This window comes from Lepisosteus oculatus, chromosome 20 (genome assembly GCF_040954835.1).
Source record: "Lepisosteus oculatus isolate fLepOcu1 chromosome 20, fLepOcu1.hap2, whole genome shotgun sequence".
NCBI classification, from domain to species: Eukaryota; Metazoa; Chordata; class Actinopteri; order Semionotiformes; family Lepisosteidae; genus Lepisosteus; species Lepisosteus oculatus.
The window spans coordinates 510,844-524,987 of NC_090715.1; positions in this window are offsets into that span (position 1 = coordinate 510,844).

The window sequence follows — 14,144 nt, forward strand, 5'->3', positions numbered from 1 at the left end:
AGGACATTGCAGAATATATTTTAATTTCTCTGTGTCTTGAGTGGAGAGAATCTGCCTTAGTTTTGCAATATTTATTAACTGTAGGAAGCATGTTTTTGATTCTGTTTTAACATGAGAGTTAAATGAGAGCCTTGTGTCTAGTATGATGCCTAGGGTAGGTGCTGAGTCTTTGAGGCAAATTTTTAAATCTTCTGAGTTAAGTGCTGAAGTTATAGTAGTCCTATCAGTATTGTTGCCTCCAAACAACATAACCTCAGTTTTAACAGAGTTGAATAACAAAACGTTTTCACACATCCAAGTCTTTACTTCATTAATGCAATTAACTAAAGTGATAATAGTCGTTAGGTGTAAATGAAATGTATATTTGAGTGTCATCAGCATATGAATGAAAGTTAATATTATGTTTTCATGTTATCCTAACTAGCGGCAGCATGTACAGAGAGAACAATATTGGTCCCAGCACTGATCCCTGTGGTACCCCAAATTGAACTGGTGACATTGACGAAGCAGTACAATTATTAGATATTTAAACAGAATGAAAATGATTAGTGAAAAAAAGAAGTAAACCACTTAAGGACGGTTCCACATAGGCCAACCTCAAACTCAAGCCTGTGTAACGAAACAGAGTGGTCAACCGTGTCAAAGGCATCACTAATATCTAGAAGCACAAACACTGTTGCATTCCCTGTGTCAGTAGCTAACAGATTATCATTTACGACTCATGTTAATGCAGTTTCAGTGCTGTGGCCTGGGCGGAAATCAGACTGAAATTTCTCAAATATCTTATTTGAATCCAGATACGATTGAAGTTCGGCCACAACTATTCTCTGAAGAATTTTAGATAGAAATGGGACGTTTGAGACAGGCCTGTAGTTGTTAAGAACTTGTGGATTCAAATTTGGCTTTTTAAGGTGCGGTCTAACAACCGCTACCTTAAATTGATCAGATACAATGCCTGATGAAAGGGACGTGTTCATCATACTAATTATATGTCCTGCCAGTACTTCGAGGGAATCTTTGACTAGTTGAGTGGGGATGGGATCTAGTGGATAGGTGGTTGACTTTGTCTTATTAATTAATTTCTTGAGTTCTTGTTCATTAACTAATTGAAAAACACTGAAGAGGTGCACATATTGTTTCTGTACCAAACTTCTTTGTGGCTTATTTGATTTTGTTTGAAGTCCGATGTTGTTAATTTTATTGTGAAAGAAGTTCATGAAATTGTCACTACTAAAGTTAGATGGTACTATAGAATCGGTCTTATTTGTAAGATTAGCTATTGTCTTAAATAGGTAGCGAATGTTATTTTTATTGGTTTCAATAAGTTCAGAGTAGTAGACTGAACGAGCTCTATATAGGGCTTTCTTATATTGTTGTAGGCTGTCGGTCCATGCTGACTTGAATACTTGTAGACCAGTAGACCTCTATTTGCTCTCTAGTTGCATTACACTATACACGGTACACAGTACATGTATTTGCATGTACTATATTGTAGTGAATTCAAGTTCTTGCCTCAGTGCACATACAGTAAGAGCAAATGGATCATACAAGTGGTTGACAGTATCAGTTTGTGGTGTTAGGAAGGTATTAGTACAGGCACATCTATGGTGGTGGGCTCTGTCCAATAACAGTTACAGTCATTGTCTGTGAGCCTAATGGCCTCGGGAGCGAAGCTAAATTTCCTGCTTTTTTTTTTGCACTGTGGACAGAGAAAACAGCTTCCTGAAAGCAAAAGTTCAGAAGACTGATGGAAGATGTGAGATGGGTATTTGATAAGGGCACAGGCCTTCCTCAGGGTCTTCTGGGCATACAGCTGTGCCAGGGGTCTGAAAGGCTCACCAGTGACTTTAGAGCTGAGGGTCACAACATTTTAAAGGCAGTTTCTGTCTTTTTGACTGATTGAACTGAACCAGCAGACTAAAGAAAAAGTTTAAATACTTTTGATAAAAGAACTCTAAAATGTTGAAAGAATTCTTTTTTGTACTCCATTAGGAACTCGGTTTTCTCAGACCATATAAGGGCTGCTGGGATTTCTTCACAATTACATCTGTGTTCTCAGTAAACTTGAGTTCATCCTTAATATTGATTGGTACTAACAGTAAAATTGGACATTTCAATATATACACACATATGTGCCGCATTATTAAACTGATAAATTAACTAGATTACCCACTGTGATGTATGTAAATGAGGTGAACAGGTATACTTCTAAATTTGTTTGGTGATTTACATGCCTATAATTCATCATACTTCCTTAAGAACAGGGCTGATGTTTTCTACCCGAAGAGCTGGTTAAATTGGCCCACTTATGCCAATAACTAGACTGACTGGAATGATATTCAACAGACGCAGCTGTCTGTCATGACCCAGGTTGAGAGACACTGATGTAGAATGTTGTGTTGTGGTGGGTCAGGCAGACAGAGCGTAGGTGAGTCAGACAGACGATGGGACGGATTCCTTCGATGTACCTTTCCTGCAATATACAGGTGTCACCAGCAGATGTCACCACCTTTACAGCTGTTTTAGATGACTGGAACTCTGATGGTAAATGTGAGAAATCCCACAATCCTGGTAGCAATAGTCGCAGTTTGAGAGCAAAGAAAGGAAACTGTGAGGTGTGTGAGGCCCTTCTGTCTGTACTGGACCCTCTGACTCCAGAAAGACCCCCCTGCACCTTTCCTGTTTAACCAGAAATGTTAATATTAATGCTTAATATTAAAACAGTATTAAGCACGATATCTATCCAGTCATTTGCAATTAATGATGAGTCACATGTGATGAGTGACATGTGATGTGCACACATCTGTCCTCTGCAGCTTTGCTGTGACGTTCTTAACAGCAGCAAACACAGCCTCCCGAGGGGACTGAAAAATTCCCCCAAATTGAAATAGCTTGGGAATAGAATAGTTCATATAACTAAAAGATTGGATGCACATCATTGTGTTTCCTTTCAATTATACAGTTAATCCTGGGATTGATTCCATTCCTTGGTGGATAAATGGAGCTGGCAGGCAAGTTGAGCATAGTTGCACCAGTTGGACATGCTGGGTGTGGAGTCCTGCTCTCAGCCATGATTCACTCTCCTGGTGTTGCTGATCAGTTTTCTAACTAATGTTTAGTCATGCTAAATCAGCACATATCCTGTGGTGCTTGCAGGAACACAAGAAGTGAACAGTTTAATTCTTTGCCAAGAAGCAAGAAAGATTAAAGAAGTGTAGTTTAACATTTCTTAATTCCTCACTAAGGTGGACTAAGGCGGCTCGTAGGGTAAGTGTGCATGACAAAAGAGATTATGCAAACATCACTGGTGGCCACTGTATTACAAATGCTTGGTTAAAACTATGTGGGTTTGTTAAAGCATCTCTAAACTGCTTTGTGAAAAGTGTTCTGTTGCACATGACGTCCTTGAGTTCTTAACAGATGAAAACTGGTCTCACTGTCCCCTCTGTGCCTCAGAAGCTGCTCCCGAGCCAAGAAGCAAAATTTCCCCAATTGCTGAATGTGAAAAAATAATATGTTGTCAACTGATATGTTTGGCAGCAGGACCCTGCTATAGGTTATGATCAATGATTTTAAACAAATGTAACATTTTGGCAGTCCCAGAACTTTTCATCAGTAGTGCAATGCAAATCTAAATAACCTCAATAGCCCTGCCAGTCATCCTATCGAAGGGAACTATTTGAATTTCCCTGGTGAGTTATATTCCCAATCAGATTGCTCCAGGTGCTGGATGTGACTAGTTTAATCCATGCATTTATAGGGAAAACGAAGAACCTGACAGCCAGAATCTGGAAGAAAAGGCTCATCTCACTTATAAGTAAGTGATGTTGCCACCTGTAGAGTCACACGAATACAGTATGGTTCCAGTATTCCCCACAATCCGCAATACGACAGGCTGATGGAAGCCATGAGATTTGATTTAGATTCTGGGCAAACAGCAGCTTGGCTAGGAGGGACAATGTGGCTCTCTCACACTCCTGGCAGGAGCCAAGGAGCCTCTATGAGTTGAAGAGGGTGCAGAAGAAAAGCATCACGCACTGGAAATGGTGTCTGATATTGAAAGGTCTGCTTAGGTGAATGGAAATGAGGGACATTTGGGGAGCGCTCCTCCTGAATGTTCATTACAGCCCCTGTTTCCGGCAGCTCTAGCAGCTGTGCTGACTTGCTTGTGCAAGTGACCTGCTATTGTGACAGAGATTGTGTAAGTGCAAGATATGCATATTAAACAAACATGTTTGTTTTTATGTGGTGTCAAAACCAATTTCCCAGCAAAATTTTCTTTCAATTTTAGAATTTGGGATGGAAATTTTGTGGCTTCCCGTGAAATGTCCGCAAATTGGAGATCAAAGTAGGATTTAAATAAATAAATCTAACCAACATTTATGTGTGACACATTTTAACTCCCCCTCCTGCATTGCTATCAATCATAGCAGCAACATGCTAAAATGTGCTTACTCTGCATTTACTTCATTGCACCCTTAGTAATAAAAGTCCAATAGGGCTGTATTTTCATTTAAATCATTGATTTATTTTTCTCATTGCAGACTTTTAGCTTTCATTATAATCGAAGGGTACACAGCTGCTCCTTGTGTTTCTAATTAAACCACAGATTAATACTGGGTCATACAAGGCTAAGAAGATGGGAAGTAGGCTTTGTGCCACTGTAAAAAAGATTGTCTTGTGTATCTGTGCAGCATGTTCCAGAATTGAGGTGAAGGAGAAAATCGCCAAGTTGTTCTCAAGAGCTGTTATGCACCGCTCTCTGGTTTTGAAAGCAACCCATGACTAACTTAACAGATGTTCGTCAGTATGCTATGTGTTGGGTAAAAAATAATAATCTAGCCTTGCAGCCCTTGGCTATCCTCCTTAACCTCTTTGAAGTAACTAGGGGGTAAAACTAATATGGTATGAATGTGTTTTGTATTTTAAAATGTTTTAAGAATATGTACTGTATATAGATTCTAACATATATAACAAAGTGGCATCCAAGCATCTAATACAGTAAAATGTCCTTTTATTAATATACAAAAAGAAGAACAAAGGATAAGCATTTTGTGGAACTACAAAGTAAACAAGCAACTTTGCTGAAAAGGAACTCTTGTTGTCTGCTCTTTCTCTCATTGCTAATAAAAAAATCCATCATGTCATTTATCTCCCTGGAGTTGGAAAATGAACCACCATTCCTAGACAAACAACAAGCATTCATTTCAATTAAATCTGAAGAGCTTGGTATACCACTACAAATAAAAATGATAAAAGAGTAAAGTGCAGTAAAGCTTGGTGAAATCATAATAAAACTATAGTAAAAGACAGAGATGTGGTATGTCTGGGACACAAACTAGAACAGCTCCAGCCAGCCAGGGGAAGCAGAGGAAACACTGTGATGATGGCACAGTGTTAAAACAGTACATTAAAAAATCCCTTCCTTTTTCAGTCTCTGTAATACAAAATATTGTAGTAATAATGACAGCTTAAAGGCAGATGAAGAATATCTGATGTGTGTTAGAAATTAAGAAAATGAAATCAGGTGTTACAATGAAATTAACTGATTGTGGATTACTCAACAGTTCTTAACAGTCGTGATGACTAAAGAATCACATATCATTTGTTGGGTCGTGCTCTTTCACTGCGCCTGAACATCTGTGGGATGTCTTGTTGCCAGCCACATCATGGTGTGTAACTGGGCCTTACTGTTTCGGCTGCTGATGTCTGCAATGTAGAAACTGAGTTCCTAGACTGTGTCAAGCCCTTGAGAATCCACAGAGAACTTCCCCTTAGTCATTTTCCTCACCAATCATGCTTCTGGCTGTGTGGCACCCTTGAATGACCCTCTACAGTCTGTAAATACCAGTAGCCTTAGCCAAAGGAATCCTGAAAGCAGGGCACATTCAATTCATCTGACAGTCAAAGAACGGATGTTTCGCCAGAACTGGGTGAGACTGGGTGTTTTGCACAGAAGATTTAACCTCCTGGAGGTCTTGCTTTTTGATCCATTACAAAGTTAAACCCATTCATCATACTATAGCAATTTAAGATCAAGCTAGCATGGCTCAAACACCGTAGCTGATGCAGGACATTAGTGCTCATAATGAGTACAGTACCTCCTCACCCTGCAGATGTAGTTTTTTTCTCTTGTGGTTACTTTAGCTTTGACTGCTATGAGTTTTTGCAAATATGTAAACATTTAGTTTCCAACCCTTCAGACTCTCCTCACAAAGCAAGGCAACCCATGGGGAACTCCCATGTTGTAAGCAGAGGCAACTGTACTCACCTAGAGGTCAATACTCCAACACAGGAGTCATTAAGATTATAATATACTGGCCTGCTAAAAAGGAATTATGTATCTAGAACATAGAATTTAGGTGGGCAAGATTTAAAATTACCCCAAAAAACTTTTTTTTTTTCAAATGATATAATTTGTAACGTTAATTATAGCCTGTATAAAAGATATGCAGACCATCATATTTGCATTTTTCTCTACAGTACATATTGAGGCTGCAACTGTTTATCTCTATCTCTAAGCCCTAGAAAGGGATGTCTGAGGGATTTCAGCTTATTCTCTCTGTATTTTCAAGTGTATGCGTCAAGATTTATAACGACTTTTGGAATTCTTTGTCTCACTACCAATTTTTCATTATTAAAATAAAACACAAAACATATTAAAACATAAAAGGTTTCTCTTGTTGAAGAGTAAATGTAACATCAGCCAGCCAAAAAAAGGACATATTAATATGCAATAATGGAACAATTTAAGAAACAAAATGAGAAGCATACAGTATGTCAGAATTTGGTATTTGATGTGTGATTCATGTTTTTAATTTCCAAGTCTTTAATGGTTATCATAAAAGATCCTTTTTCAATTGCCAGTTGCTACTGTTAATGGGAGATATAAATGTTGTGAGCATCCCTTCTCTGACTCTCACTGTGTCGAGTTATTAAACATTCCAGGAGACCAATGTGTAGATAAACTGAACAAGATGTCATTCCAGGGCAGAACAGTATTCTGTATTCTAAGTAATACGACACCAAAGCAGTCCATATGATAGTTCAATGGTTATATTCTGGCTCTCTGTTAAAAAAAACTGAGCTCAAAGTCTGCTTTGATTCTACTTTTTCAGTAAAAATCCTTCAATCTTCTTTTTAATAGTTTTTTTTTATTCTTCTGAAGTCAACCTGTCCCAGCTGTGTGAGGTTCAGTCTGATATAAATGTTGTGAGCATCCCCTCTCTGACTCTCACTGTGTCGTGTTATTAAACATTCCAGGAGCCCAATGTGCAGATAAACTGAACAAGCTGTTATTCCAGGGCAGAACAGTATTATGCTCACAACATTTATACTATATGTTCTTCACTGAGACAATGTACTTGAAAGAAAGTAAACAAATCAGATCATATTCCAGGCCTACAGCATACAAATTCAGTGGTACAGTATCTGCCAGCATTCCTGTCAGGGTTGTTGTTTAGAGTACCTGGTTGGACCCTATGTGGTGCTGATTATATACTGTAGGCAGTTTGGTATCCAAATCCCAAGGGCAAAAGCTGAAAGTCGTAGTCATAGTAGAAGAGCTACAGTAGGTCGGGTATCACAAAAGTCAGTAAGAGAGCATCCAAATCCAAAACGAGAGAAGAGATGAAGTCAGAGCTGGAGGAAAAACAAGGTCGGGTAGCCAGGAATCAGGTTGAGAGTATTAAACGTGCACAAAAAAAGCCAGAGGTTATTCTCACTAGAAAGATGTAACCTGGGTAAATTTCATGTCTTTCTTTCAGATTACAGGGGAGTATCACAAATGGCAGAGTTCACTTACTGTAATTGTTATCTTTCATTATAAAAGTAGATCATGCAATGCTTACTGTATGTTTGTCCAAGACAGCTGCAGCACAGCCAGATAACTGGGAGACAGATGCAGAGCCTGTAATGATTATTCTTTAAGGTCAAAATACCGCAGGAATCCTTCCACACTGAATGATAACATTCTTAATGATCCTTTTTCTGCAGTGCTGTAACTGTTGATGCTTTTAAAAGCACTCTAAAAGTGATTTTCTCTGAGCCTCCGCATATTCAACTGTAGATCATCAGTACTGCTTCTCAAAGGGAACTAGAAGGATTTTCAAGAATACTAAAAGTTTTATAAGGCGTCAAAACAAAATAAGCCACCACTGATCACTGATCAAGCAATTAGGCTTCCATCATGGTAAGCACTGGATTGTGTTTTGCATGGCTGTGTTCACCTGTACTGAGCTTTTTTAGCCACAGCGACATTCAGCTGCCTTTCAGGATGTGGAGAGAGAAATCAATGGAAGCACAGTAGGCAATGTGTATTGGAACAAGACTCATCTTTCTAAAGTCAGATTTATAAGATAAGAGTATTCTGGATATTTGGGCTTCATGTCTCAGTTTCATTCTTTGGGACAATATTTTCCCAAATTAGAATTTATTTTTTATATCCATTCTCTTGGCCCATTTAGGGAGTGGCAGACTTTTGTAAGAAAATAAAAAGGCAGATTTAACAAATATAATAAAAAATAATCTGTTATCTGGAATACCAGGCACATTCCAAGACAGCTGCTGATTTGCAGCAACCTGTGAGTGAAAAATAAAATGTAACTAAAACTAGCTTATTAAAGGGGGGTTGTTCTTTAACATTTAGTTCATTATTTTTCAGCTGTCTGAAAGGTTCAGTCAGTGTTGCTCGTGTCCAAACCAGAAAGAAGAGCACAGCAGAGTCATCATCTCTATTCCTCTTTTCCCCCACATTGTAAAGTAACTCTGAGGCCCAAAAGATTCAAGAACTTCACCGCACTCTCCCCATGCAGCTGAACTCTTGCTGAACTCTAACTTTAAGGTTCTGCTTTTTTATGACATCAAACACTACCTTGGCAAATCTTTTATTACAGTTAGAAGATCCGTGAAGTGCAAATCATTGGCATGCCTGAGTTACAAAAGGAACAAATCATACCCTCACTGGCCAAAAGCAATAAATAGAGTTATTGTTTACAAATTTAATACTGATTTCTGTGTTAATCGAGGATTTGATGTTGGACATTCTTTGGGGATCTTTCCAATGTTACAATAATTACCAGTATTACTGTCTTTGAAAACAAAATCTTGAATTTACGTCAATGTACATTAAAAAGGGGAGGAGGTGGAGGTGGCAGGACTCAGTATAATCCATTCAGAAGATCATGCTGAAATTTCAAAAACAATTACCACTGTTGAGTGTTTTGAGGGCAATAAACTGAAAAGCTTTTGAGGAATAAAGAAGCATTTTTCCCACATGATCAAATAAATGAGCTAAAGAATTCAATGTTTGGGAATGAATGAATCCAATGAAAGTCTAGGGTCAGATTGCTGGAAGGGTGAGAAATGGACAGCACAGCATGGTTCTGATATACTGGTGTGGCTTAAAAGGTCACCCACTGATGGTACTACTGACTTGAATAAGCTTCTAAAAGATGCAAAAAATGAAAGAAGGCATGCACAAAGAGTTGATTGGGTGTAACAGATCAATGGGTTCACAATCTCTCTGGCAGTGCCACTCAGACCTTTGTCCCTTCCATTCTGCTGTGCTAGCACTGCTTCTGTTATGGAGGTATGTCCAGGTCAGTCTTAAGGACATTTATGCAGTTTTATTGTGTGTTTTAGCATCACATTTAAGACATTTAGATGCTTGGATCAATTAACTTCCAGCTACCAAATGAGCTACAAATTTGTAGTCTTTCTTATGTTTTTATTTTACCAGAATGCTCTTACCATTACTTTACCATTACTTTACTGTGCCTTATTACACCTTATCCTGATTTTACCATGCTGTACCATAGTAAATGTATTTAGTTCTCTGCAGTTATTTGACACTCTAAATTTTCCATGACAGAGAAAAATATTCCACCCAATCCCCAGTAAAGTTCTCTGGTGGTTGCAGGTGTCTGATGATGAAAGCTCTGCAGTGCTTAGAGACAGGAAAAATATACTTTTTAGCATCAAAGAGCAGACAAAATCTTACTCATCAATGTGTACTACTGAAGGGGATCAAGAAAGATAGCAGTTAACATCTTCAGAAAGAAATGTACAATGAATTCTGAGAAAAGGTAAAATAAATAATGGAATCTGGCCAAGCATGTATATACTCTCTCTCCCACATTAATAGACACACGCAGTAATAGCTCAGATAAATGCAATGCCTTCTGCCAAAAATTCTGTACTGAATGTTCTCAGTATCCAGATTTGGCTAATGCAGTGGAATTCTGTCACTCACCTACTCAGATTCTTTCTCCATCAATAGTGGTTAATGCCTCCGTTATTTTTAATTCCTCATTGCCTGTGACAGATTGAGCTGTAGAACAACACGTCTTGCATTTCAAATTGAAATCCAATATCTCTGCAGGGAGCTAACAGATCCTTTCTATTACTACAGTTCATCTGGCGTCTCCCTATACAGTACAGTATGTGCTTCAGAGTGGATCTAAAAAAATAACCTCAGCACCTACTGCAACCTAGCTGTAATTGTTGTTAATTACACAACAAGAGAGATTTTGCATTATGTTCAATTAGTGCTACCAAGTAAAGGAAAATAAGTGTTACAAGCAAATGAAAACCCGTGAAGTCTTTGTGATTCACTTAGTAGTCAGAAAAAGGCGAAAGGTGGACGTTCAGCAGAGCCATGGGACATCTTGTTCCCACCAGTGTAGAGAATGTGCCCACAGTGACGTGCTTTTCAGCTAAAACCCAGGTCTCAGCTTTTTAAAATCTCTCCTGCAGCCAAAACAAATGTAAAGGATTTATGTGTTACTTTTCCTGGCTACATGCTCCTAATCTAAGAACAACTGTTTCAATTGAATGTTACTACAAGCTGCTGGCCTTTTGCCTCAGCATTTCCATTCTGAAGAGGAAAACCAGAGACTGATGCAGGCTTGTCCCACACAAGACAAGAAAAACATACAATACCTATACCAGCCCATCCATGGATAGACTCAAACAGAAAAACAAATCATTAAAGTAAACAAGTCATTAATGTAATAACTTCTGATAAAACATTGTTGACCTAAATTAATATGCTCTCTAAAACAATCTGGTTTGTTAAAAGAAAACCTGAATGTGTTCAAGTTTAAGACAGATGGTGGTGAATACATGTTTCTTCAGATCCTCAGAAACTTTACCAACCATCTTCTTTCGTTTTTTAAATTACTTCATCTAGCTTATTTAAATCAAATGAGCTAGATGGGCCTCTTCACATTTGCAAACTGTTTTTTAATGTGTGGACTAATTGCAAAGATTTCTAGAAGGGTAAAATAAAAGTTAATTATTCCAATAGAAGTTACATTTAAAAGTGACCTTTGTCCTTCCCTCAATGCCTCTGATGCCTATAAAACTGCCCTGCTGGTGATGTTTATGACTCAGATGTCACAATTTGCCATTATTGTCACAGTCTTTTGAAGTGGAGGTCCAGTGCACAATATTTTCCCCTCTGTGATGAATGTGTAATTTACTTTTTGAGCATCTGGTCTGCAGCTGGACAATTGTCATTACAGAGGGCAACATCAGCAGAGTGAAGGAGGTCCAGCTGGAATTCGAAGAAACTGACAATTGTGCTACAATTGTGACCAATGGAAATGTGATTAAACAGTCACACTTAAGGATGAATACAAGCCCACACCATACAGTAATTTGCTAGTAGTGTGCTACAATAAAGTTCAATAAAGTCCAGGTTTTACCATATCTATTACAATAATGGACGTTTTCCCAGAATTAATTGTTGGTTCATACCAGCTTAAGTATTCTGTCTGTAACTGTTGCCGGTTATCAATACTAGGTACACTATAAAGCACAGTCATGTCTTGCTTTTTAATCCATTTCACAGTCTGTTGGAAAATAATCCTTCTAGGAAGATTAGTGGTTTTAAGGAATAAACAGGCTTGTAGTCATAAGAGGCAATGCTGTGGTACTGCAAGTAAAGGTGTCCCATGCAGTTGCCAATAGCTCTTCTGTAAGAAGGCGCTCATTCCCACAGCATTCTGGGGAATGTGGTTCAGACAAAGATCTCCATGTAGTCTGAACCTACTGCCTTCTTACAGTGCACTTCTAAAGCATTGCAAACTAACAGTTTAAATTAATTCACTGATTTCTTGGAATTAAATGTTTTTAAAATCCCAACACCCATTACACATTACCCTTTGAATTTTTAAAACATAATGGTATTTCTTCTTTTCCTGGTGGTCAAAAGATGATTAATGGGTTGAACCAGAAATGGATGCAGTAAATTGTTTTACAGAAATAAAGGAGTATAAAAGAAAATGTTGTCTTCTGTTAAAACTGGTTTTAAATCATCTGTTCTGCATTACATCTTGGTACATTTCTGCTGAATTCAGCCATGTTAAAACACAAGTGGAGACTTTATAAAAGACAGTTTTTCTATCAGCCAAAATTCTATGTTGAGACCTGATAGTAATCATCAATATGTGGGTGTCACTGTTGTTTTGGAACAACAAAGATGTGTGTGTTTGCTGATTGTTTACACATTATGGCTCAGCACTCTCGCCTCCCAAGGCATCCTACTGGCTCACTCCTTCAAGAGATAAGGCAGCCTTATAAATCCTAGAGGGCATGTCAGTTAACTTCAATTGATATGAGAAATAAAACCGGTTAAAATAAAAAAGTTAATTTGACTTCAAAGGAAGTTGCTGTTGGGCTGCAGCTCAGAAAAGAAAAAAAACACAGGAGAAAAGTTCAAGGTTAAGATCTTTGTGGTCTTCCCACTTTAGAGGTGCTGCATTATCAAACATGTAAAGTGACTGCTATGACAGATGACCAGCAATCAGTCCATTTCTTATGCAATTTTATGCATAACAAAAGCATGTTGTCAAAGAACATCTCTACAACAGACAGAGTATGGAGTCAGGAAAGGATCAGGACATTGATTGAACACGTGTTTTCCAGTATAATCTGATAAATTGTATTGCATACCATCTGTTAAATGTTCAAACATTTAAAAAGAGCAATTTTATGACTCCTATTATTCATTCTAATTGCCAGGTTACTGAAAAAAGACATTATGTGGTTTCTGTTACTCTCAGGAAACAGGCTACCGTAAAGATATTAAACTGTGATATCTCATAAAAAACAGATTTGTTCTATTTTCTGCACATAAACTAATGAATGGAAAACTACAAATGCTGCATAAACTGTTCAGAATAATTGTTACCATCTTCCGTTTCTACACCAGCTGAGATCTAAAGAGAACAAGAATGCTTAAAAGGAATATGATTGTGGGTTTTTGTGTATTCTTGTGAGCTTGTGAAGAAATGTCAACCTCATTCCTCACACCCGCTAGGCCTTAGCAGACTTCAGCACCCCAGATATGTTGCTAAACACAGCTGGACACAGCAGGACTGATGGAGAGGAGTTGCTCTGTGGCAGAAAGTCCCAGTTTTGATCCACAGTTCAAAGCCACAGCTTTTCTTCAACTGGACACTGAATGGCCAACAGTTCACAGACTGTGGCCAGCGGCGCAGGAATGGATCATACAGCATGCCATCTCCCACACAAAGCACTGAAAAATACAAACTTGAGAACACTCTGACCCCTCTGTAAATTGTCCAGATACAACACAGAGGAGTCAAACTTTTTTCAAAGTGCACTTTGCTGGCACTGAGAAAAGATCTCTGTGCCACTAACTCCACATGGAAAATTCCTGAGTTTCTCCGGTCACCCTGGCATACCTGCTGGTACTACTACAGTGTAGGCTCCATGGGGTTTGATTCTGAATGAACCCATTAAACTCCAGAACCACAGTCCACCTGCTGCTTTGTCAGCAGTAAGTGAACCCAAAATAAAAAGTAAAAAATTAAAAACTGAAATTAAAAGATCTATGTTATAATTCATTTTTGTTTTATCAGTAAAGGGCATAAGTGTAACGAACAGTTCTTTCCGGACCCTATGCGGACGACACAATCCGACGAAGTGGGGGAACACTGGGGAAACGTCATGCAGGAAAACGGGGCTGAAGACAGGGGGGGCGTGTCCAAGGTGCGCTGGTGCACGGGGGAGGTGTGGCCGAGGCGAACAATCCAAGAGTAATCCTTAGGGAAAATCCAAAGCGCACGAGTAAGTCCAAAACCAGGAGATCCATCAGAACAAGAATTAAAAACCAC